This window comes from Cervus elaphus, chromosome 26 (assembly GCF_910594005.1).
Source record: "Cervus elaphus chromosome 26, mCerEla1.1, whole genome shotgun sequence".
Taxonomy (NCBI): domain Eukaryota; kingdom Metazoa; phylum Chordata; class Mammalia; order Artiodactyla; family Cervidae; genus Cervus; species Cervus elaphus.
Genome location: NC_057840.1, coordinates 45,466,798 through 45,493,597, shown reverse-complemented (window position 1 = coordinate 45,493,597; position 26,800 = coordinate 45,466,798). Strand labels below are relative to the sequence as shown.

General features: G+C 46.5%; 2 long non-coding RNA genes across 2 annotated transcripts; one reads left to right on the top strand and one right to left on the bottom strand.

Moving 5' to 3' along the window:
- Window positions 1-11,653: 11,653 nt before the first annotated feature.
- Window positions 11,654-15,703, bottom strand: LOC122684354. Its single transcript, XR_006338004.1, has 3 exons — window positions 15,606-15,703; window positions 11,996-12,058; window positions 11,654-11,891 (listed from the first exon to the last, which is right to left on the bottom strand). It is a non-coding gene; the product is annotated as an uncharacterized LOC122684354 (long non-coding RNA).
- LOC122684355 lies at window positions 13,455-19,535 on the top strand. Its single transcript, XR_006338005.1, has 3 exons — window positions 13,455-13,679; window positions 13,764-13,806; window positions 17,954-19,535. It is a non-coding gene; the product is annotated as an uncharacterized LOC122684355 (long non-coding RNA).
- The last annotated feature ends 7,265 nt before the right edge of the window (window positions 19,536-26,800 follow it).

The window sequence follows — 26,800 nt, the reverse complement described above, 5'->3', positions numbered from 1 at the left end:
CAGGACTGGAAAAGGTCAGTTTTCATCCCAATCCCAAAGAAAGGCAATGCCAAAGAATGCTCAAACTACCACACAGTTGCACTCATCTCACACGCTAGTAGAGTAATGCTTAAAATTCTCTACACCAGGCTTCAGCAATATGTGAACCAGGGACTTCCAGATGTTCAAGCTGGTTTTAGAAAAGGCAGAGGAACCAGAGATCAAATTGCCAACATCTGCTGGATCATCAAAAAAGCAAGAGAGTTCCAGAAAAACATCTATTTCTGCTTTATTGACTATGCCAAAGCCTTTGACTATGTGGATCACAATAAACTGTGGAAAATTCTCAAAGAGATAGGAATACCAGACCACCTGACCTGTCTCTTGAGAAATCTATATGCAGGTCAGGAAGCAACAGTTAGAACTGGACATGGAACAACAGACTGGTTCCAAGTAGGAAAAGGAGTATGTCAAGGCTGTATATTGTCACCCTGCTTATTTAACTTATATGCAGAGTACATCATGAGAAACGCTGGGCTGGAGGAAGCACAAGCTGGAATCAAGATTGCTGGGAGAAATATCAATAACCTCAGATATGCACATGACACCACCTTTATGGCAGAAAGTGAAGAACTAAAGAGCCTCTTGATGAAAGTGAAAGAGGAGAGTGAAAAAGTTGGCTTAAAGCCCAGCATTCAGAAAACTAAGATCTTGACATCTGGTCCCATCACTTCATGGCAAATAGATGAGGAAACAGTGGAAACAGTGGCTGACTTTATTTTGGGGGGCTCCAAAATCACTGCAGATGGTGATTACAGCCAGGAAATTAAAAGGCTCTTACTCCTTGGAAGGAAAGTTACGACCAACCTAGACAGCAAATTAAAAAGCAGAGACATTACTTTGCCAACAAAGGTCCGTCTGGTCAAGGCTGTGGTTTTTCCACTGGTCATGTATGGATGTGAGAGTTGGACTGTGAAGAAAGCTGAGCACCAAAAAATTGACCCTTTTGAACTGTGGTGTTGGAGAAGACTCTTGAGAGTCCCTTGGACTGCAAGGAGATCCAACCAGTCCATCCTGATGGAGATCAGTCCTGGGTGTTCATTGAAAGGACTGATGCTGAAGCTGAAACTCCAATACTTTGGCCACCTGATGTGAAGAGCTGACTCATTTGAAAAGACCCTGATGCTGGGAAAGATTGAAGGCAGGTGGAGAAGGGGACGACAGAGGACGAGATGGTTGGATGGCATCACCGACTCGATGGACATGAGTTTGGGTAAATTCCAGGAGTTGGTGATGGACAGGGAGGCCTGGCGTGCTGTGGTTCATGGGGTCGCAAAGAGTCGGACACGACTGAGCAACTGAACTGTACTATATGGAACTTAATGAAACAACTGCATGTGAGGAGGGGACATTCATGTGGGCACAGGGTGAGTAAGAGGGAACAGAAGCCAGGACGCTGGTGGGACCAAACGTGGACGTGGACACACAGCTCACACACAGAGGAGACGTGACCTGACTGTGGGCACAGGAGGGAGCCCCGAGCCCACACAGGGGACAATGTGAGCAGAACTTGAAGCTGACTTGGACGCCCATGAAGGGTGGGGGCAAGAGTGACACAGTGGTCTCCACGGGAAGGCTTGGCCCGAGAGGGACGTAAAGAGCTTGTTTTCTGTCTCCACTGTGGGGTCTCTGCCAAACCTCCAGAAGATACTGAATATAAAAGCAAAAGCAGACATCACCTTTGCAGCCGCCGCCTGTAGATACTCTCTGAGCTATTTTTGCATCCCTTTCCAGCATATGTTATGACTGCGTTTACATATATGTTGTTTATTGTCTTTACAATAGAGTGAGATCATCTCTCTACTAGGCGTGTGTTGCATAACAAGTTTTCTGTTTACTGTACAGCTAATATAGTTCTATATTGATAAATATAGAATTAATCAATCTAGAATTTCCATGTCGGTAAGTTTATTAATTTAATTAATACAAAGTAATAAAATATGGATATAAAAATATACCTAAGCAGACCATGGTTAGTGAACAGGAACGGCATTTCCTTTCTTGTATAAACAGTGATAGCTTTGTAACCACTACTTAAGATCAAGAAATTGAATACTACCAGGTTTCAGATCCTCTTTTTGCCATTTTTCCACCACTATCATTTCTCCCCTCTTCAAAGACAACTACTATCCTGACTTCTAATACCTTGAATTTAACTTTGACTGCTTTTATGAAACACTTTATGTTTTATTAAACACTTTATGAAACACAGAGTGATTTTTTAAATTCATCATACTAATATTATACAATAATAATTTATAATTAAAATATTTAAATATATTAATTAATGTGCTTATATAATTGTTTTAATTATAATATATTTTAATTATATAGATGGCGTATTCTTCTGCCTGGCTTTTCTCACCAAACTTTATGATTTTGAAATTCACTTATTGCATGTAACTATAATTTGTTCATTTTCTTGGGCTATAGTATTCAATTGCACAGATGCATCTTTTCATATATCAATGATTATTTTCTTGATATAAACTTTGGAAAGTGAGAGGGAGATACCAAAAACCAAATAAGATATTTGCTACCCATTTCCAGTTGCTCTCCAGAAAAGATATACTTGTATGGTGAAAACCACCACAATGTTGTAAAGTAATTATCCTCCAATTAAAAAATTAATTAAAAAAAGATATACTAATGCATTCTTCCACCAACCATGCAGTGAAAAGTGAAAGTCTCTCAGTCGTGTCCAACTTTTTTGCGACCCCATGGCCTATAAAATCCATGGAATTCTCCAGGCCAGAATACTGGAGTGGTTAGCCTTTCCTTTCTCCAGGGGATCTTCCTGACCCAGAAATTGAACGGGGGTCTCCTGCATTGCAGGCAGATTCTTTACCAACTGAGCTATGAGGGAAGCCTAACCATGCAGGAGTGGGCCTAATTCTCACCCCATGGCCAACATAGGGTAATGGTTTTATTTTTTAAATTTTTTCCAATCTGATAGACAACTAAAACATTTATTGTTTTATAACTCCTTTCAAATCACACTTTGTTAGGAATTTGCACAAATGCATGTCTGTAAAAACTATTCTGTAACCTTTTCCCTTTAACAATATAACATGAACACTTTCCTGTGACCCTAAACCCACAGCTATGCCATCATCTTTAACTAACACATTATAATCTACCATGTGGATATATCTAAACGTACCTCCTGAGAGTTCACTATGTGCAAAACACTGTCTTAGGTTTGTTTTTCTAAATAAATGTATTATCATAATGTGCTCTTTTAAATTCTAGTGGCAACCTTATGAATACAGGTCTATTATTACGCACATTTTAACAAGGAAACTAGGGCACACAGAGATTATGTAATAATTAGCCTAAGAACAAATAGCTAGAAACATTTGGAACCAAAATTTGAAGGTGGGCTGTTCTGTTTCAGCAGCCATGACTTTAATTTCCTAAATCCTGACTCTTTCAAATAATTATCACACTTTCCTCCACTTCAGAACAAAAGGTGTGGTTTATTCCCCCTGCACCTTTGTAGCCTCTTGTAGATTGTAATAGTCCAATAAATCCACTAATGAAACACTCTCAAAATGACTGAAAACAAAAGTTAACCACTGCCTGATTCCAAAATGCACTGTTTCTATTTCTGACAACATTCACACCAATAAGTGTTGCTTTCCATGATCGAATTCATGAAATCACTTTCATTTTATTTCTTAAGCTTTGTACTACAAATGTTTACGTGTCCAAAGAAGAGAAATCCCAATATGTCTTTAGACTCCAACTTCTATAGGATAAATTCCATGCCTCTTAAGAGGGATCACCAATTTCCGTTTCAACTAGCCAATCATGCCTTTGGGTTTGAGGCTTTCCTGACAGCAAAGCTTGTAGAGTGCCCAGTTCTAGATGGTAAAGTCAAGTTTACTCACTGTCCAGAAAATTTTCAGAATAACTCGACAGTTTTTCCAGAATGACTAGATAACTGACTTATTCCTCCACATGTGCCTGGCTTTGGAAAGGGGCATTGAAATAGAAGATAAGAGACGGGATCAGTGGCTTCATTAGGTTTATTGAACATTTGAGAAACGTGAAGTGATGTCTGTGAAAAAGGACAGCTCCCGAGCAACTGGTGACGAGGGGTTAAAACCAGTGTGTTCAGCCAGACTCTTTCCACGCAGCAGTAGCCCAAACTGCTGTTTTCAAAAGCCAGTGGCTTTCCCTGCTCAACCCAATAGCCGTCACATGATTAATGCACTGGTGTCTTATGAACCACTCTGTTACAGAAGCTGTCCAACGCACAGCCACCCTCACTGCAGAGACCTTTTTGTAAAAACCTCGTTGAAATCATGCTGCTCTGACTGCAGGCTACCGCACCTTCCTCCAAAACATCATAAAGAGCAAAGAATTACTGTTTGCCGTAATCCAGGCCATAAATCAACTCAGTCTGAGGACGGGGGAAAAAATCATGAGCGCTTTCTGCATTCAAATTCAAAAGCCTGTCTGTATAACAGCATATTTTGGAAAATGTCAGAGGACGTCAGAGGACTAGTGGCTGCCTCGGGGTGTGTGTGTGTATGTGTGTGTGTGTGTGTGTGTGTGTGTGTGTGTGGTGAAGAGAGGTGACAGGAAGGGGGAGATTTGGGGGACATGAAGGACAAAAGAAAGCTCAGCACCAGTTAAATAATTCCAAAGGCTTTGATCTTATCAGGCCCTTTCTTGCTGGAACAATATTTTAAGATTGTTAAAAACGGCCACCTTATCTGTTTGACGCTGTCCCCCACTGCCTAACTTATCTGGGCCCAGCTGTTTGAGAAAAATGCAATGTGGCGTGACCTTGATTTCTTAGCACCTGACCTTAATATCTAATCAGCTGCGAGTCTCAGTGAAGCCATCCAGAGATGGCACCCAGGGCCCCCGGCAGTCAGTGGCTCAAAGGATGCTTACGTGGTCTCTTCCAGCCCCATGCAGCAACCCCGCCCTGCCAATCTGTGTGCTGAGTCCTGAGGGGTGAGGGGGTACTTGAAAACTGTGGATGCAGTTTCAGCTGAAAATAATTTGGGTGTCATAAAAAATGACCTGAGTTCATTCTACGTCTTCTGAAGGGAAGTCTCAATTTGGATATTTGTTGTTGTTGTTTAGTCGCTAAGCTGTGTCTGACTCTTTTGCGAGCCCGTGGACCGTAGCTTGCCAGGATCCTCTGTCCATGGGATTTCCCAGGCAAGGATACTGGGATAGGCTGTCATTTCCTTTTCCAGGGGATCTTCCCAACTGAGGGATAAAACCCGTGTCTTCTGCATCGGTAGGTGGCTTGTCTACCACTGAGCCACCATGGAAGCCCCCAACTTGGATGGAGAAAAGGGTTAATCACTCAAGGCTGCTATCGTACTTATAAAACACAAACTCTTCCCCTCTTGTAACAAGCAGTTTGAAAGTCATACAACCCAAAGCAGTAAATACACATCCCTACATAAACACACGCATGCATGTTCACACACAGGAATACACATCCACACATGTGCACTCATATGAATGCAAATACAGGCACAGACATGCATGCATATACACAACACACGAACTCTACATATTGCTTTTAAAGAATTTTCTCTTAAGAAATGTGGCTTAGCGGTCCACACTGAAGTGAAGTCTTAAAATTCTGGAATGATATAGAGAGATGTCAGAGTTATTAAAGTACCATTATATTAAATGTGACATAAAAAGACCTGGATTTTTTTCTCTCTTGGAAACTTTGGAATCAAATTTGCTTTGTTGACAAAGCAATAGAGTTTCCCCACCAGCCTGGAGGGCTCGACCTGGAACCTGGAAATCAAGCTGTTTTCTCTCTGGTTCTGACACTGTCACCAAGAATGAGTGTCCTGCCATCACGACACCGCCACCCACAGCTCAGAGCCAGGTGAGAAGAAGCTCTGCCCACTCCTGTCACTATTGGCACTGATTTCCACGGTCAGCTGCATTCATACCAAACGCTCAGGGATGAATTCTTGAGGATGCTCGTTTCCTATTCAATAGTTGTGAAGATGCCTCTGAACTTGAGACAGAGAATTAAGGGGAGCGCCAAGACCCCATCAGCCCTTCTCACCTGCAGTCTCCCCAGGAAATTGGGGTTTGGGACAGGGGCAACACTGCCCACTGCGGGGGCTCCTTGGGATGAGGGCCGTGCTAGCGAAGGGCTCCCTGCACTAGAGTCTCTCCCTGACCTGCATGGCCCAGGCCTCAGGCCAAACAGCTCTCTCCAGGGATCTGTGATTCTGGTGCTGTTACATGTGGTCAGATCCCAGGGGCGTTCTTCCTGGTGGCTCAGAGGGTGAAGCATCTACCTGCAATGCAGGAGACCTGGGTTCCATCTCTGGGTCAGGAAGATCCCCTGGAGGAGGAAATGGCACCCTACTCCAGTATTCTTGCCTGGAAATTCCCATGGACGGAGGAGCCTGGTAGGTAGGCTATAGTCCATGGGGTCGCAAAGAGCCGGACACGGCTGAGTGACTTCACCTTCATTTTTCCCACGGGAGGGGACCACAGTCATTTCTATGACAGAGTCCCCAACCCCCGTCCTTGGGGACTGTATGAAGACAGCTTTGCGGGTGGAGAGACACTGGGCTCCGGCCGGCGAACCCCCGGGAGAGCATCCCCGGGGCTGAGTGGGGCTTCTGGAAGCTGCAGGACCCCCGCCCAGGGCCCCAGGACCCCTGCCCACCAGGCAGTTTTAAGCAGTTATGGTCTGGGCTCCTCGGTGCTGTGGCTGCTCGGAAAATCCCGAGCAGGTCTCCATCAGCCCAACCGTGGTTTCCGCGCGTGGCTCACACGTCAGGCTCCACCAAGGTGACCCTGGACCCCACAGGGAGCGCAGGACACCCGCCCGGAGAGCCGGAGCGCCCCCTGCAGCTTCTGGAAACGGAGGCGGCCCGCTCCGCCCTCGGAGTGCAATCTCCTCGCGCCTCTGCGCCAACGAGAGCACCCTCATGCCCGGCCCGCCGGTCCGGCCGGGCGCTGCTTTCCCAGAGTGGCGGCACACCTGAACTCAGAGGCCTGGCTCTACCTGCACTTGCCCTCTCTCCCGACTGCTGGCAGGCTCCTCTCAGTTTTCCCCGTAAACCCAGACCCCCTCCGGAGTGTAGAGGCAAAGACCCGACCAAGCAAGGGGATTGCTTTCATGCTGAAGTCTCAGCGAAGGCCTCTGAATAGGTTTACGGGCTGGTCCTCAAAACTCTCCTAAGGTCTGACAAGGTCTCTGAATCTGGTGGAAATGGCGCTATGGCCACCACAAGGACCCTCCCCACTCACCAGGCCAGCTCCCTCTGCAGGGCCATCACCCAGGAGTCCCTGTGTGGGGCTCCAGACCCCGTAAAACTGGTCAAAGTGTTGGTCACTCAGCCCTATCGGACTCTCTGCAACCCTGTGGACTGTAACCCGCCAGGCTCCTCTGTCCGTAGGATTCTTGAGTTTACAGGGAATAAAGTGAGAAATCTCCAGGCAAGACTACTGCAGCGGGTAGCCATTCACTTCTCCAGGGGCCCTTCCAGACCCAGGGATCAAACCCACGTCTTCTGCATTGCAGGCGGATTCTTTATCATCTGAGCTACCAGGGAGGTCCAATCAGAGGGGAGAACCTTCCAAATAGATGCTGAGCTTCCAGATTGAAATTGCAGAAGGAAGGCAGCAAAGCGGAGACGGAAGCTGTGCCCCTCCACTACCCTGGGGGCTAAGTGAGACACGGAGCCCCCCCACACCCCTGCCCCGAGCTCAAGCCACGATGGAGGGACCAGACTCTGAGCCTCACACCCGAGGGCCCAGCGTGCAGAGCCTAGGAGCTGCTGGAAGGACTTTATGGCTCTGGCTCCGGCTGGTCACGGCGTCACCGGCACTATAATTAGATTTTGGACACGCGGACTGGGAGAGGGAAGTGGGGTAATTAAAGATTAACCTATCAGATGCCGGGCCTCATCCTCGAAAAGGGAGCCGGCCTACAGCGGGTCCCACACCCCGGCCCTCAAGGGCAGAGGTGTCAGCGGGTCATTGCCAGAGTCCCGGAGCCGCCCTGGATGGGAGCCTGTTTTCCACACCAGCGTCGGTCCAGCGAGAGCGCAGTGGACGCGACTGGAGATGCAGGGCAGAGGTGGGGCGCGGAAACCCGACTCTGCGTTTATGCTACAGGATCCTGTCGGATGGAGGGCTCCAAGGAGTGTCCCCGGGAAGGAAGGCTCACTCTGAACTTGAGCTGGGCGTGGGTGTGGGCCTTGAACAGTTAAGGCCACCGGCGACGCAGGGCCTTCAGAAGCTGGCCCAGCTGAGCTACCATTCAGCATGGCTCTAAAACGTCCAGCTTATGTCCCCTAAAGATCTGCTTTTCAGAGGAGTGGAGTGACTGGGGCAACTGGAACATACGCTCTGCGGTCTGCCTGCCTTGTCACTCGGGGTCAGGGAGGCGTCTGGGTTCGAATTCCCAGCCTCCTCCTAGGAGCTGTGTTCTTCAGTCAAGTTACTAACCCTCTCTGTGGCAGGGGGTTGTAGTCGAGGCTCCCGGTTGGTCCTGCCTCCCTTTTCCCACCTCCCTGACGGGCGCCCTCTCACCGACTCTGGGCTTGGCTATAGGATGGCGGTGGCCGCCCGGAGAGTGGCAGAACTCACAGCTGAGACCTAAGAAGCGCCTTCTCCCACTGCCCTGTAGCCCTCCTGCCGCCCTGCTGGATGGCGCAGACGAGGCCTGGTCTCCCCGCCTCTCTCTCCCTGACGGGGGCAGGGGCCCATTCTGTCCAGATGAGGCCTGGTCTCCCCGTCAATCTCCCTGACAGGGGCCAGGGGCCATTCTGTCCAGACGAGGCCTGGTCTCCCCTCTTCTCTCTCCCTGATGGGGACGGGGGCCATTCTGTCCAGACGAGGCCTCGTCTCCCCGTCGATCTCCCCCTGATGGGGACAGGGGGCCATTCTGTCCAGACGAGGCCTGGTCTCCCCGCCTCTCTCCCTGACGGGGGCCGGGGCCATTCTGTCCAGACGAGGCCTGGTCTCCCCGCCTCTCTCCCCCTGACGGGGACAGGGGGCCATTCTGTCCAGACAAAGCCTGGTCTCCCCTCTTCTCTCTCCCTGATGGGGACAGGGGGCCATTCTGTCCAGACGAGGCCTGGTCTCCCCACCTCTCTCCCTGACGGGGGCCAGGGGCCATTCTGTCCAGACGAGGCCTCGTCTCCCCGTCGATCTCCCCCTGATGGGGACAGGGGGCCATTCTGTCCAGATGAGGCCTGGTCTCCCCGCCTCTCTCTCCCTGACGGGGGCAGGGGCCCATTCTGTCCAGACGAGGCCTGGTCTCCCCGCCTCTCTCTCCCTGACGGGGGCAGGGGCCCATTCTGTCCAGATGAGGCCTGGTCTCCCCGTCAATCTCCCTGACAGGGGCCAGGGGCCATTCTGTCCAGACGAGGCCTGGTCTCCCCGCCTCTCTCCCCCTGATGGGGACAGGGGGCCATTCTGTCCAGACGAGGCCCGGTCTCCCCTCTTCTCTCTCCCTGATGGGGACGGGGGCCATTCTGTCCAGACGAGGCCTGGTCTCCCCGCCTCTGTCTCCCTGACGGGGGCAGGGGGACATCCTGCCCAGACGAGGCCTGGTCTCCCCGCCTCTCTCTCCCTGACGGGGACAGGGGGCCATTCTGTCCAGACGAGGCCTGGTCTCCCCGCCTCTCTCTCCCTGACGGGGACAGGGGGCCATTCTGTCCAGACGAGGCCTGGTCTCCCCGCCTCTCTCTCCCTGACGGGGGCAGGGGGACATCCTGCCCAGACGAGGCCTGGTCTCCCCGCCTCTCTCTCCCTGACGGGGGCAGGGGGACATCCTGCCCAGACGAGGCCTGGTCTCCCCGCCTCTCTCTCCCTGACGGGGGCAGGGGGACATCCTGCCCAGACGAGGCCTGGTCTCCCCGCCTCTCTCTCCCTGACGGGGGCAGGGGGACATCCTGCCCAGACATCAGGGCGCAGCCGCCCCCGAGCTGCCCAGCTGGGTGACAGAACCACGGGCCCACAGCCCCCGGCTGCAGCCACTCCACGTGGAGAGGTCTGTCATAGAGCAGCCGGAACTGACACTTCCTAAGCCTTCCACATCTTCTCTGCTAAAATGGGGACAGTGAAAGTGCAGTCACCACCCTCCATCCATGGCCTTGGCTTTTCTGGTTTCAGTCACCAGTGGTCAACTGGGGCCTGAAAACATTAAATAAAAAGTTTCAGAGGTACAGCGTGCGTATGCCCACAGCTCCAACCTGCCCGTGGTGGGGATCACCCACGTGTCCCGCCCATCCGCCTGTTAGTGGCTCAGGAGCCCTCGATCATCAGACCCTCGAGGGGTCACAGTGCTGGTGTTCCAGCACCCTTCGTGTTACTGAGTAATTAATCCAAAGTGCAGAAGCCGTGATGCTGGCCGCTGGGGTCTGCCCCAGAGAAGCAGGAAACTGCCTTTAAGTGAAACGGCGGACGTTCTCAGCTTCATAAGGAAAGAAACAAACCGTATGCTGAGATAGTGTGCTCATGGCGAGTGACTCTTCTGTCCATAAAATGTGAAGAAAGCAAAAGAAACAAGCTAGCTTTGCTGTCACACCTCAAGCTGTAAAAGTTATGACCACACCGCTTAAGTGCTTAGTTAAGATGGAAAAAGCATTAAAGTTGTATAGTAAGATATTTTGGAAGGGGGGGGGGCTTCACTTACATAATTTTTATTACAGCGTTTTGTTATAATTGTTCTATTTTATTGCTTACTGTTGTTAATCTCTTACTCTGCCTCATTTATAAATTAAACTTGATCATAGGTGTGTCTATACAGGAGAAAATATGGTATTTCTCTGGTTTGGTACCCTCCATACTTCCAGTTAATGCACTGAGGTCTTGTCAGGCCCCCTGAGATAAAGGGGCACTTCCCCTCCGAGGGAGTCGTGATGATGAAGGGCAGTGAGTCAGCGCTCACTGATAACGTGCACTGTATATATTACAGTTTGAAAAAAAAAAAGAAGCAACTAACCTTTTTCCTAAAATTTTAACTTTTAAAAGCAACTTCTTGTCCCCTAAGAAATATCAACGAAAACATTTAAAAATTTTGTTAAAGCAAAGAAACTGATGGCAGGGGGAGCTCTCAGCATCATTTCTTCCATCCTCTCATCTCCAAGAACAACAAAGTGCCCTCAGAGCCTCCGAGGTGAGCAGCCAGGGCCAGCTGCACATGACTCCCAACCTGAAATCCGACCGTAAGACGGTACCAAGCTACTTCCTAGTGGATCTGCTGCTGCTGAGTCACTTCAGTAGTGTCCAACTCTGTGCGGCCCCACAGACGGCAGCCCACCAGGCTCCCCCGTCCCTGGGATTCTCCAGGCAAGAACAATGGAGTGGGTTGCCATTTCCCTCTCCAGTGCATGAAAGTGAAAAGAGAAAGTGAAGTCGCTCAGTCGTGTCCGACTCTTCGCGACCCCATGGACTGCAGCCCACCAGGCTCCTCCATCCGTGGGATTTTCCAGGCAAGAGGACTGGAGTGGGGTGCCATTGCCTTTTCCTCCTAGTGGGTCGGGTAACCCCAAATACAGACTCCCCTGAAACACCCTGCATAGGAGACCACCGGTGACTCACTTTCGTTATCCATACCTCAGCTCTGAGCAGGCTGGGAAACCAAACGTTTATTTTGACAGGATGGGCCTCAGATCATGCCTGGAAAAGGAGTCGATGGAGGGATAATCAACAGAGCCGCCCTCCCGGACTAATGAATGGAAGGCCTTGAGGAGTCGGGTGGCGGGGAGGGTGAAGCGTGCAGTGTTTGGGTGTTTTGCTGTTGTCCACTCGCTCCGTCGTGTCTGACTCTTTACGACCCTCTTTACAGCCTATGGGCTGTAGCCCGCCTGTCCTTCTCCGGGTCTCTAAAATGCAAGGGCGAGAAACGTTCAGTCTGATGGCTGACTCACTCACTTACACGCCGGGCACTCCGAGTATTGTGAGCATCATGCTCTGTCGCTTTACTCACCAGCCCCCAAGCCCTCCACTCTGCTCTCCAAGGCAGGACAAGGCGCTGGGATCCAGTTGAGCCCTGGAAGGAATTCGAAGCAGGGTTTGAACTCAGACTTTCTGACTCCAAAGTCAGAATTCTCTCTTCTCTTCCAAGATAATCAGAAAGAGGAACCAAAGAATGTTTTGATTAAGTGGAAGGAGAAACAGTAGCAAAGTCAGGGGCCTCGTGAGGCAAACTGTTTTAAGAGTTATAGGGCGAGCTGAGCGGGTAAGGGGGTCGGGTGGAAAGAAAGAGAATTTGGACCAAAAAAGTAGAAGACCCAGGTCACTCCCCAACATTCCCTGAGAACTGAGGACCCAGAATCTAAAGCAGAGCAACAAAGAACTGACATAATTGCCAGGATGAAGCTTGGGCTGTGGGATTATCTTTCTGGTATTAAAAGAAGCTGATAAATTTCCACCCTCCCCTCCACTCCACAAGGATTATTACAAGAGCCGTTGGTAAGATCTGTTATTTCACAAAAAAATGGCTTTTTGAACATGTTAGTCAGATTGTCAGGCTAAATCTCTTGAGTGTATGGCTTGAACTTCTGTCGGGATGACGTTTTTATTCATTCAGGAAGCGTTTACTAAACACTTGCTAAGAATAGTGCACAATATATGGGGGAATGCCAGAAAAACTCAAAACTGTGCTCCCAAGGTCTTTGCAAGGTTGAGGAGATGACGGCACAGAGGTGAGTCAGAACACAGTGTGAGTGCCCCTGAATACACTGTCAGCAGAGCAGACCTGGGGCTCCGAAGAGAACGAGGCGGGGGAGGAGGTAGGTGTGAGCAGCAGCCCTTGGGGGCTTCCTGCAGGAGGAGGCGCTGGAGAGGCTGGGAGGGAGCCAGACCCTCCGGCGCGAGGAGGCCTCGTTTCCAGAATAAGATGTCCTATTCCCAGGTCAGGTGTGGCCGGGCCACCGGATCCTTAGGTGACAGCTGAGAGGTTAGGCTTTTAGGGGCAGCGGTGCAGAACGGCTGGCAGCTTCTACGTCATCCGACAGAGAAAGCCCCAGGTCCTGGCACGAGTGTGGGAACCAACCACAGTGTGAGTCTTGAGAGTTTAGTGGGCTGTCCGTAAAAAGAACTGCCATTCGGCTTACTTTCCTTGTCTCAGAACACAAGTCATTTTTAGAAAAGCTAGTGTCTGGTCTGTGAAGACTCTAAGGAACTTGGAATTAGGGTGGCTGGATTTAGAAGATAGAAATAGGATGCCAGCTAAGTTCAAATTTCAGATGGACAGGGAGTAACTGTTGGGTAGAAGCATGTCCCGAGAATCGTCAGGCATTCTGAGTTTTGCCTGGGACCCCCCCTTGGAAGGAGTGAGGAGGCGCCAGGCACTATTCTGGGACGGGTGGGATGATGCATTTTGTTTTCAGGAGTGCAGGGCACAGAGGCCAGCCATGCCCCCATGCCCACAGCAGCTGTGGGCCTGAAAAGGACTTTTTGTTCTTTCACATGTCCATCATATTTACAGCGACCTTGCATTTGAAGGAATCAAATACATTTCAGAGTAAAGAGTATTTCTGTCATGGCAAGAAGCAATTATCTAATTCTGGCCTGGAGAATTTCATGGACCGAGGAGCCTGGTGGGCTACAGTCCACGGGGTTGCAAAGAGCCGAACGACTGAGCCACTCAGCACAATTATCCCATACATGTGAGTGTGTTTGATTTAAATCAAATATTTATGTATTGGTCTTTCTCAAAGGAGAAGCACACAGAAGGAAAGCTTTTTTTGCAGAGTCAGGATGCACAGCCCTGGAGGAGGTTCCATGAAGTCGCTGGTAAGTCCTGAGAGCCCTGGTCTGGGGGTTCTGGGTGGAATCACCCCTGTCCCAGAAGGACAGACAGCACGTCTCTCTCCTGCTGGAGCCCTCCAAGTCAGAAGCTCGAGCAGATGTCTTCTGACCCCGAATCAGCAGGGTGAGAGCAGAATTTACCAACAACCTCAGGACGCAGCGTTGAGAAGGAGGATCTCGGACTGGAGAATTAATTTTCTCTCCCTCCTGAGCAAAGCAGCTCTCCGCCTAAAGCCGAGAATCTTTCCAGAATGCAAGTCCTGAATGGAGACAGTCCAGTAAGCGCCGCGTGACCCTAATCACTCTGACCACGTTCTTCCACAGTTTGCAGTGGCCTACATCTAACAGAGGGGCCACGTGATGCGCTCCTCCGGAGAACAAGGCTGAAGCTTGGCCAGTGGACCCGCGTCCCCCGGGGAACCGGGGAACGCTATCTTACAGAAACTAATCACAGCTGGAGGGCATAGGGGACTAAAACCTGTGTACTGGGTGTCAGCGTTTTAGGTGATATGATAACTAGGAACAGACCCCCGAGAAACAGAAGATCTGGCTGAGACAGAACACTTGTTTACTAAAACGTGATCTGCACAATTAGAACCTTGTAAAGCTTTCAAGCTGGAAATCTGGCAAAATTAGAAATTTCTCATGAGTTTTTATGTTTTCTAGTACATATCCCTCTTGGTCAGTCACAGTTAGAAAACGAAAAGCATCTGTCCATGATCCCAGAGGAATGTTCTTAAAGTAGCAGATTTTAAGAGAAAGCCCTGTAATTCTAATAAAAATAAGAAGCCTTCCTTTTCAGACAGCTTTTGATTTTATGAGAGGAGTTTGTTTTTGTAATGTTTGTATAAGACCAGTTTTCTTTTTCCCAATATAGAATCAATACTGTATTTGCCTACAACTCTTAAGTCTTACTTTTTTTTAAACTGCCAATTGTTAAAACAAAGCATGTGTATAGAAGCTAAGGAAAGGTAATATCTACAAAATATTAGTTAATTTGGGTCTAAACAAAGATATTGGTAAGACTAGCACAAACATTGAACAAAGATCCAAGATGAATTAGACTCAAGATAATTTTTTTAAAAAATCATTAAGTGTCGAAGCACTGTGTCTCTCAGCATTAAAAACAACAGTAAAAATATTGATAAGAAATAGCTTTCAATGTTGTATACTTTGGAAACATTGGAATAAAATAGAAATAAAATATTCTTTAAAACAGAACTCTTAGAAAAAAATGAGAGGAACATCAATGGATTTCCTACATTGATATTCTGTGAAACACTTCCAAAAACATTAATAAGAGTATCACGTAGAGGTCCACAGCCCAACAATTTTAGGGGAAGCTCAGTGTCTTGTTTGAAATACTATTTTCATATTAAAGACTCTGATAAGTGCTGCAACCAAGAATCCTGTTTGATTGTATTTAATCCACCCTTAGAACTTACTTGCACCGTAGGACCCCATTTCTTCCTGCATACCTATCAACAACCTAAAGAATCTTTCTCAGGAAATACTAATTTGAGAAACAGTCCATGATTGGAAGAGATCAGGTTCCCTGCCTTTATCACCCAAACTTTCAAAAGGACATGAACAGCTATTGAAAAGCATTCATTGAGATAATAACTCATGCAATTAGTCAAAAGCATGCCATCTATTTTTTTCACAGCATTGGTCATATTCCAGCCTCCTGGTCTCCCAGCGCTTGGGACAGCCGCTCCCGTCCCCCCATGCCTCCCCCTCAGCCCTCTCCCCCCAGCCCTCTCCCCTGCCTCCCGCTGCCCCACCTCCATTTCCAATGGAAATCTGGTCCCCAGAACTTCCAGCAGGGGGCTCTGTCTGCTAATGCTGACATGAAGGCCTTGAAGCTGGTTCAAGGTTAAGCGGGCTCAACAGCTAGCAAGCTATAAATGTCGTTCTGGCGTTTAGGACACAGCATTACAAAACTATGATCATGGTTCAAGAATGTTGCCAAGAGAGAAATCTGTGCTCAGAATTTTATTATTAGGTTTCATCATGTGTCCATTTTCAAATACAGTTAAGAGAGTCCAAAGAGGAAAAGACAAAAACCAAAGGAGTACTTTTTATAAAATAAAAATCAAGTTACGACTGATACTGAAAAAAAAATTTTAAAGACTTAAAAATTTCCCTGCATGGTTGGCAACTCAAGGCTGCCAATTTTCTACCAAAAATAGTACAAGAAAACTGAAATGTGAAAGTACAGTTGAAAGTGAATGGCAATAAATTACTTCTACTGAGATGAAGGACAGACACAATTCTTCAAGAATGACCTCCCCAAAGGAAGGAAGCACCAGATTTGGCAAAGTGTCCAAAGTGTCTATTGGCGAAGTTCATGTCTATAATCTGGATTTTTTTTTTTCTCTTAAACTTCTTTTCCACAGTCCCCTGTACACTCCCTGCCCCCCCACCACACACACACACACAAAGAGTATTTCAAATATTCATAAATTGGGTTGTAAAGAGAGAAAAATATTTCGTTCAAAGGGAAAGCAATGCCGCTTTAGCCAGAAGAGTTGGAAAGGTGCCCAACAAGAAGGTCGAAGATGCAAATAGACAACAGACGCAACGCGCACCCACAACACTGCACTTTTGCTTTAGTCCCAGGAGAGGGTGGCTGCTTGGAGGGGGCCTGGTTCCCGCTGGGAAAGAAACCTGCCGCACGGCAGGTGCAAGTGGCTAATGAATTATGGCACTTGCAGGAGACTGGAACAATTCACTCCCGCCCGAGCCTCGGGAGAGTTTGTATGTAATACACCCACACCACACCAAACGTCTCACCAGTAAACCAGGCCAAACCTTTGCCATTTTTTTATTGAAATGCCAAGCCCAGCTCTATACATCAGCCAGACGTGAAACCAGGGCCCGGCACTCTCATTGCCCCACAATCGTGCCTACAGGACTGTGAGAATGTGACCACTTTTATCCAATGCTTTGATCTCATTAGAAGTCAGCCTTATGCAAAGATGTTGTTCCCATGTACTCTGTCCTTGCACGTACTGTTTATTTCATCCCAGAAAAGAGACTGTTGCAATGCTTGCAAGGTGTACCCTATAAACTGTGTGCAGGGGGCAGACTTGGGGAAAACACAGGATGATATAAGTAGACGATAACAAAAAGACCTTTGACTTTCACTGGGAAGTGTGACCACAGAGCAGAGAGAGCCTATGCTCTGGGAATTCCTCACCGAGCAAGCTCTTCGGGACACACGGCGGCTGCTTCTAGCTGCCAACAGTGAGGATCCAGGTGGGATAGCACATAGTCTGGCGGGAGCGGGGAGACAGGCCACAGAGCTCGTCAGAAGCCCCTGCCTGAACTCCCCAGGCCCAGGCCCCACCCAGTCCAGCCTGTAGGGCTCAGGAAACTAAATCCGAGTCCCTAGAGCTTGTGTCTAAGAGTTAGTGGCAAATAAACGCTGAAAGCAAACAGTTCCACATAATCAGACCAACACGGAGTTTTCAAAGCAAGTGTCCTAAAATTATCAGTAGAAACAGATATTCTGGCAAATATTTAAATGACTAACTCAGGGAATAAAGGTGTGATTTGTAGAACCGGCCAGTATCTGTGGTATAAATTCTTTCATCATGGCCAATTTCAAGTCACCATATGAGACCACTGGATACAGAGTTGGGAAGAAATACATGTAAATGACCCTTGAGCTTGGTTCTCTGTGTAATCCTACCGGCCCAGAGCAGGTAGGTTAATGCAGGCTGAGGTGCCCTGGCACCTCCAGACTACAAGCCCAGGAAACTTGCTTAAAACACAAAAATAATTTGGTTCAGGAATCTTTGGTCCAGTGCTGGAATGGCTTCTCTTTATCCTAAATTAGAATTTGTTTAAAACAGATCTTGAAACAGCCTCTTGATGTTTGTTGAACCCCATAAGCAAAACTATGTTATGTTTAAAAAGTAGTCTTAAATATCTTAAAAGTAACTTTTTCAAAGCAACTTTTCCATACCCTCTCATTGAGTCTTTGTCAGAGAGAAAGGCCCTTCCTGATAGCACTATTTAGAAATATGAAAAAGATATGGACCATACATTTATAGCTGTTCATTATTTTGTCATAATTTGGATGATGAATTTTCAAGTCATTTTTTTTTTTTGCCCCCCTCTTCAGCCTTGCTCCCAGAGTTTCCTGTAACGTCACCTTTTCCCCTGTGATGTGTTCCGGAGGATCAGAACGTTTACAGACTAAAGGACCAGGAGACGCGAGCATGGAGTAGTTGGATGTTGGGGGCAGGGCAAGAAGAACCGGAAGATCCACCGGAAGACTTCAACAAGCCCCGCCCACTCGCCAGAAGCGATGGCCTCCTCTAAATTGTCTACTTGCGTCCGTAAGGCTTCTGTCGTCTCATGTCTTACTGCCAAGTAAAAATGAAATTTCTTCTCATGTTCCCCAAGCCATCAAGCTCTTACGTGGCCCTGTGAACTTCCAAGCATTTGTATTTCTTATGGCCTCTATGTGATTAAATATGTGGCCTACCAAATATTGTAGAAGAGGGCAAAAAGAAAGATACCCTATGAAGAAAAATACCCATGTCTCTAAAGTATAATATCACACAATTGGTTTGGGCCAGTAAGATCTGGATACAATACTTTTTTCTCTTTTCAGTTTTAATCTGTAGTCATTAATGACATGAAAATGTACAAAGTCACCTCCAAACAATGAGCATCTTAGATAAAGGAAGTTGAAAACATTTCCGATTCTCAGCTCATCATCTCACTATTCATGTTATTTCTGGGTTAATTTCTTGACTCCAAAGAATAGAGTGAATGAAACTAATTCAGTTGTTTTCATCTTTTGTGCCTCTGAGGCTGGCTTATGCTCTTGAACACATTTTGTGCTCAGAAAAAAATCTCTAGGGTTGCAAATGTTCTGAACATGCTGAAGTGATGCATCCTTCTTTTTTTTTTTTTTTTTCAATTTAACTGTAAGGAACTGATACAGACCAATTTTATGAATTTTTAACAATGTCATTTAGAACAAAATATAAATGTGATAGAGATAAAAAGATTTTGCATAATCAATGTGCTATACTCAGTAACTCCAAGAGAATGGAAAATCGGTTGTAAAAAAAGGCAAGATGAATTCTATAAAAATAACAAACAAAGCCTGTAACAATCTAAGCACTGAGGAATTAGTGAGGGTAATTAAATATTATGAACATTTTCAAAGGAAACAAACGAATGAAACAAATCAGGAGCTAAAAAAAAAAACTAGACACCCATTTAAAGGGAAACTGTGCAACTCAATAATTAGATGAGTGTCTTTGGGAAACATTTTTCTTTGGCTTCTTATTCATTCTAACAAAAATTTGAAACAACAGTAAAAACACAAATGACAGGTGCTCCAAAGGAGTCCGACTATACCATTGTAGCTATAAAATTCTCCAATCACCTGCAAAAACATTAAGGAAAAATTAAACAAAAAAGAGACACCAAGAGGCTAGTGATCACCGTGTTGCTTCTGTCGGGAGCAACCATGGATGGACAGAGACAGGACGTGTGGAGGGGAGCTCTCTCAGGAGTTAGCTGTGACCACAGTTCCTCTCAGGATTCACACTTAAAAAAATAAATCCAAGACAAGAAGCTTTGCCCCAACACCTTTTGTCTCTTTTATTAAGTGTATAGAGCAACATCTTCAAAGACTCTTTAGGAGACAAACCCACTCCAACGAAGTACGTATCACTGACCATACGTGCCAAAAGAAGCTGAATCTGTAGCATGCTTCAGTTTGTCAAACACTTTTGAATGCCTGGCAGTTTATGCAAATGCAATTTGTTAAACAATTCTGAAGGGGAAATAAAAAAACAAGCTCCTCCTGTCAAGCTAATAGCCTACGATGCTTCACATTACTGAAAGCTGCAAACCCACCGCAAGATCTTGAAATTCAACTAAACCAAAAACAGGATGAAAAGATTACTAATAACATCCACGTGGTGTGTGTGGAGGGTGGGTATTGGGACTTGAGGACAGGTGGAACAATCAGAGTGACCATGGTAAAACGGGGGTAAAATTTAGCCTGGGTTCACTTCACACCAGTTGAAACTCTAAGGTGGATAAGTGCTCTCTCTGAGTCACAGCTGGGAAACCAGCCAATGCAGAAGAGTCTGCATGAAGTTGAGGGTTAAATGTGACCACATATGACCTCAGAATAATGTCTACATACCATGCTTCCAACTCAGCACTGTGAGGAATTACAGAAATGGTGGAGGACCAAAGCTTTCCTTTTCTTTGCTGGTAGAAGGGAGTTTATGTTTGTGTGTGGTGTCGGGGGAGGCATTTGGAAAAAAAAAAAGGCTAGGTTACAAGGATCCCATCTCCTGGAGTCAATTGGTACTATATATATATATATATATATATAGTACTATATATATAGTATATATAGTACTATATATATAGTACATATATATAGTACTCCAAACCCACCCCCAGACTCAAGCACTATGCCCTTCCAACCCCCTTGCATTCTGTCATTTTTCTGAAATAGACCCTCTGATCATGCTACTTTCCCACAGAAAACCTCAGATGACTTCACATTCAGCCTGCAGAAATAAATATAATGACAAGGTATTTGGACAGCAAGGAGATCAAACCAGTCAATCCTAAGGAAATCAACCCTGAATATTCATTGGAAAAACTGAAGCTGAAGCTCCATTACTTTGGCCACCTGATGTGAAGAGCCGGCTCATTGGAAAATACCCTGATGTTGAGAAAGGCAAAAAGGCAAAAAGAGAAGGGGATGACAGAGCATGAGATGGTTGGATGGCATCACCGACTCAATGGACATGAATTTGAGCAAATTCTGGGAGATAGTGGGGGACAGAGGAGCCAGGCAGGCTACAGCCCATGGGGTCACAGAGTTGGACATGACTCAGTGACTGAACAATGACGAAAAGTATTTTACCAACTGGCCACATCCCAGGGTAGACGCCATGCACCCACCCTTATCACTAGCTCATTCCATCTCCTTGGAAAACTCTCCTACACCTTCTCTATAAAGCTAACTAACCATCTTCCATTTGTTACTTCCAAGTGTCACCTCCTCAATTTGGTGCCTCCAGGAAAATTAATTCTCACTCTTCCTTGTTTCAGGAGCATTTTATTTGTACATTCAGTTCAGTTGTTGTCTGACTCTTTGCAACCCCATGGACTGCAGCACGCCAGGATTCCCTGTTCTTTACCATCTCCCGGAGCTTGCTCAAGCTCATGTCCATTAAGTCAGTAATGCTCCCTAACCATCTCATCCTCTGCTGCCCCCTTCTCCTCATGCCCTCAATCTTTCCCAGCACCAGGGTCTTTTCTAATGAATCAGCTCATCACATCAGGTGGCCAAAGTGTTGGAGCTTCAGCTTCAGCATCAATCCTTCCAATGAATATTAAGAACTGATTTCCTTTGTGATGGACTGGTTGGATCTCCTTGCAGTCCAAGGGACTCTCAAGAGTTTTCTCCAACACCACAGTTCAAAAGCACCAATTCTTTGGTGCTCAGCTTTCTTTATGGTCCAACTCTCACATCCATACATGACCAGTGGAAAAACCGTAGCTTTGAGTATAGAGATCTTTGTTGGGCAAAGTAATGTCTCTGCTTTTTAATATGCTGTCTAGGTTTGTTATAGCTTTTCTTCCAAGGAGCAAGAATCTTTGAATTTCATGTACAGACTTTAGAAGCTGTCATACCACAATAAAGTTTAGAATATATTACATTAATATTATTTCTATTATGCGTCTATCTCCAGTTAGATCAGGGTCCCGCAAGGGCAGGGGGAAGTTATTCTTTGTTCTTAGACTCAGCAGCCTACTGGCAGTGAGCACTCACTCAGTGATTATTAGTTGAATAAATAGAGTTTTACAGATTTACAACTTTTATTATTTAAAATTAGTGATTTTCCATTTTGCAGGCTTAAAAATACAGATAAACCACTTAGAATCACCCAGGGAGTGAGCAGTCATTCCAGTCAGTGATAGACCCAAAGACATTCAATATTTTTTCAAAGGGTCTCCGATGCTCAACTTCCCTTCTGTAAGCAGGATAATACCTCAACTATATTTGCATTAGGAAAAGTTTTATTTGCAAAATTCATGACACTGTCATTGTTGTTGGGCTCATTTTTTACACGAGAAAGCATTAGTACAGAAAAAGCTAGACTAATTTACAGAGCTTTCTTGGTGAATTCACCACCGAACCACAGCTAAGAGCCAAGATTTACTGAACTCTCAAGTTAATCTGAGTCCACTGAACCATTCTGTGGTTCAGCCAAGGTAGACCCAAAGAGGAAGGATAGGGGTTGAAACAGCACCCTCTCTGCTACCGGCCCCTGACAGTAGGGCATAGCTGTAATCTAGCACTGCTCTGTAGGGTGAAGAGTGAACCATGGCCATTTCATGTTCTCCCTGTATCTCTGGCTGGTTTGAAGTAAGCCCATCACAACTGATCATCATGGCGCCATCTTTGGACCTGAACTAGGGCAAAGCCAATGGGTAGAACATGAAACCCATTGAGGTCTAACCTCCTTTGTAAAACTCTACTTAGTTCCAATTCATAAAGATCCTTCCTGAGCCCTAGATGCCTGGAAAATTACATTTTACAGGGTAAAAAGTAAAACTTGCCAAGTTATGCATTGAATGTGACAACCTTCAGTACATTTGGATGCTTCTAAGAAATGTTTCCTAAATTACATTTGGATTTTCTGCATGCTAAGGGAAGCAATTTGCATGTCATCAACAGATACAGGAAAATTCCAAGCTGTGTTAGGAAAACTTTATAAACATAAATATTCAGTCTGCCAAATTTCATGCCTAGGTATCAGAGAAATAGCAGCTCCCTCTTGATTCTGTATTTATGTTGTCGACCAAATCAGTGATGAGTACAGTGCTTTCATTAAAGGGGGGGATGGAAACAGTAGGCAGATTGGGGAACTCACAAATAATCACATGAGAAAAAAGGGGGGAAAGTGTATAAGGATACCTCTGTTGTTGCTCTTTAGCCACTAAGTCCTGTCCGACACTTGCAACCCCATGGACTATAGCCCACCAGGCTCCTCCATCCTGACCCAGGGATCAAACCTGTGTTTCCTGAATTGGCAGGTGAATTCTTTACCACTGAGCCACCAGGGAAGCCCATAAGGATACCTTAACTGATGTGAAATCAGTTCTCTTTTAAGTTTGATGTCCCATAGAACATAGAACATCAGTGCCAAGTAAATGCATGCATACATATGCCCTTGGCATAAAGTCCTGCATCTAAGATGATGTAATTGTGGAACTTGGATCAACTCAAAAATTCTGAGTCTGGCTCCTAATTTACAAAATAAGAATTGTAGTGTCTTTAGAAAATAAACTTATTGTTACCAAGGGGGATTGCAGGGGAGGGAGGGAGACAGACAGATAAATTGGGGGTTTGGGATTAGCATACACACACTACAATATATAAGACAGGTAAATAACCAGGACCTACTGTATAGCACAGGGAACTATAATTAGTATCTTGTGATAATCTATAGGAAAAGAATATGAATACATATATACGTATAACTGAATCACTTTGCCATATACTGGAAACTAACACAACATTGTAAATCAACTATACTCCAATTAAAAAATCCTTAACAATTGCAAAAAAGAATAGGCACTTCCCTGGAGGTCCAGTGGTTAAGACTCTTGAGTTTCCACTGCAGGGAGCTTGGACTTGATCCCTGGTTGGGGAACAAAGATCCCACAGGTCATAAGACATGGCCAAAAGAAATTTTTAAAGTTTTTTTTAGAAAAAAAAAAAAAGAATAGTAACTGGTGATGTCTTCCTCATGGAACTACTGTGAATATTAAAATAAATATGTACATGAAAATCTCTTATAACTAGGAAAAGCTTTTAACAGACAGGCAATAGAAACAACAGCAAGATACATGTCATGAAGCCTAAAATGTGAAAACCTAGTGAGATACAGATAAACATAATGGTATAAATGATCCATTTTAAGTGTATATTTTTTAACATTGCAACATTTTCTAATTCTTGAATGAGGATTCCATTTGTAGAAAGAAAACTAGGTTATTGATGTGCACAAAATAACCCTCCTGATTACTTCATACCTGTCCTCATCTGGCAAGCTCCCCTGAATCTCCAACCAACTCAGATCTTTGTGTCCTGATGGGGCCTCATCCCAGCCTCCTCTCCCCTCTTGGCGACTTTCAGAAGCCTCACTACAGAGCATTGCGGGGAAGACAGGACCTTCCCACCAGAGTTCAAGAGCAGCGCTCAAGAAAGGCGCTTCTGGAAGAGGTGCACCGTTTGCTGGTCCCCGAGCCTGTTTTCTGTCTGATCTCACTTTCCTATTTTTCCCTCCCACCTTCATATTTTTATCCCAGCTTTGGGTGAACTTATTTCGTCACCTCCTGCGTGCTGTCGGCTCCCCTCACCAGCGCTTTCCTTCTTCTGGGGTCTCTCCCGTCCTCTTCCTGCAGCCCGCTCTCTTTCTCCCCTTTCTGCCTTCGCCTTCTTCCAGGCACGGTGCCAAGGGCGACAGACTGTTAGTGGCCCACGGGATGTTTTAGCTTCTTTCAGAACCAGAAGAGAAAGGGAATTTTTAGGTCAAATGAACTTCTTTATACAGACGGTCATAGAATAGACATTCTTAGTACATTCTTTATGTGAAAGAAAGAACCACGGACAATGGTCTCTAGGGCATACAGAAGCTGTACTGAGCCTCTGTCTTCTCCCTCTACTACAGCTTATCAACACTTTGACGTGACTTTTAGAGTAAAATCCATTTCATCATTTTTCAAGGTTTTCCCAAGAATAAGGTCAGTAGTGGACTGCTTTGGGTTCCCATAGCACTTTGAGCGTATCTATCCCTGATTGCAATTATTACCTGAGCATCATTGATCTTTTCAGGGGAATATGAGCCCCGGGAAAGCTTGGACCTATTTACCTTTGCAGGGGATTAATCAGTGTTTCATATCCTACCCGACTGGCAAGTGAAGTGGGAAGTCATCAGTGATTTACAGGGCTTCCCTGGAGGCTCAGACAGTGAAGAATCTGGCTGCAGTGTGGGAGACTGAGGTTCAATCCCTGGGTCAGGAAGATCCCCTGGAGAGTGGAATGGTTACCCACTCCAGTATTCTTGCCTGGAGAAGCCCACGGACAGAGGAGCCTGGCGGACTACAGTTCATGGGGTCACAAAGAGTCGGACACGACCGACCACACACACACACACACACACACACACACACACACACACACACACACACACACACAGTGACTCACACTGCACCCACTGGCACTTCTCTGTCACTAAAATGCACACTCGTCACCTGCCATACAAACGGGGCAGGAAGCCCCACGAGGAGCGGGAGGTTACCGCCGTGTCAGGACTTTAGCGGGTGGAGGTGAAACGTGCTTATGGTGAAGAGGCGAAATGCCCAGGGTCTGCTCTAGGTGTGGCCCCTGGAATCTGCTCATGTCACACACCCCTTTGCCAACAGAAGCTTCCACTGACAGAGTCTGGGCGGCCAGTAGCACACAAGTGAATACCTATTTACACACCTGACAGGCCAGTCCATCACCCATACGCCCTGAAGTCTGGTTGGGCGAGGCAGCAGAATTCCCAGGTGGAGGTGGAAAAAGACCCTGGGATTCCACTACACTTGCAGGATCTTCGAGTCCATGGAAAGGTGGCCTTAGATCAGAGGGAGGGGTGCTTACGATCTGAGGGTGGAATCGAGAGGAAAAGTAAGAGACTACAGATTCACATTTCCAACGCTTTCGTGGTTTACACGGGCCCCTTTTACAAGGCCAGAGAAATATCTCTTCATTTCACGTTATTGCAGCTTGACACAGTTTCAAAGCACCACATGTACTTCTGAATTGGATAACGCACAAAGACAGGGTGTATGATGTCACGCTGAAAAGAATCCTAAATCATGATTTACAACTCTTGAACTTCAGCTAATGTCTTGGTAGGTGGATAATTCAAAACCTCCCAGTGAAAGACCAAGGCGGCGCTAAATAAGGACCCGTGTGAGGATGTGTCGGCCAGAGAAAACAGCTGCGACTTAACAAATTCGACCTGGGGAAGAAAAGAAAGTGCTGTTTTCCCTCTAGAAATTTCAGTTCTCCCGTGTCTCTTGTGACTGTAAAACTGTATTTATTTACAAAGCCCTGGGGAGGACTGCCTGGGCTGAGCGGTAGCTGGATAAGATGCTACTGGAGGAGACTAAAATTGACCCAAAGAGTCGCCCAAACCCAAGGCCTCAAAGCGCTGAGCCACTAAGCGACTCCAATACCAGGGCCTCCATCTGGGGGTGAAATCCCCGAGCCCTGGCTGCAGTGGCCAGCCTGATCCCCCAAGTCATCCAGCACTCAAATTGTGGGCATGCGTGCTCAATCGCTTCAGTCATGTCCTACTCTTTGTGACCCCATGGACTGTAGCCCACCAGGCTCCTCTGTGCATGGGATTCTCCAGGCAAGAATACTGGAGTGGGCTGCCATGCCCTTCTCCAGAGGATCTTCCTGACCCAGGGATCAAACGTGTGTCTCTTACATCTCCTTCATTGGCAGGTGGGTTCTTTACCACTAGTGCCACCTAGGAATCCCCAAGTTATGAGACCTGACCTTAAAAGCACAAGGAGTGTGATTGTGCCCTAACAAGCTTGAAGGTCAACACAAGAAAGAGCGAAAATGAAGTACCTAATCTTCCTCTCCTGGGCTTCCCTGGTGCCTCAGCCAGTGATGAACCCGCCTGCAGGAGACATAGGTGACATGGGTTTGATTCCTGGATCAGGAAGATCCCCTGGAGGAGGAAATGACAACCCACTCCAGTATTCGCGCCTGAAAAAAATCCCATGGACAGAGAAGCCTGGCAGGCTACAGTCCATGGGGTTGCAAAGGTCAGACACGACTGGGAGACTAAGCAATGTTCTTCTTCTACTTACCAAAAATCTGAAAGCAAGATTCTTTCCTTTATTT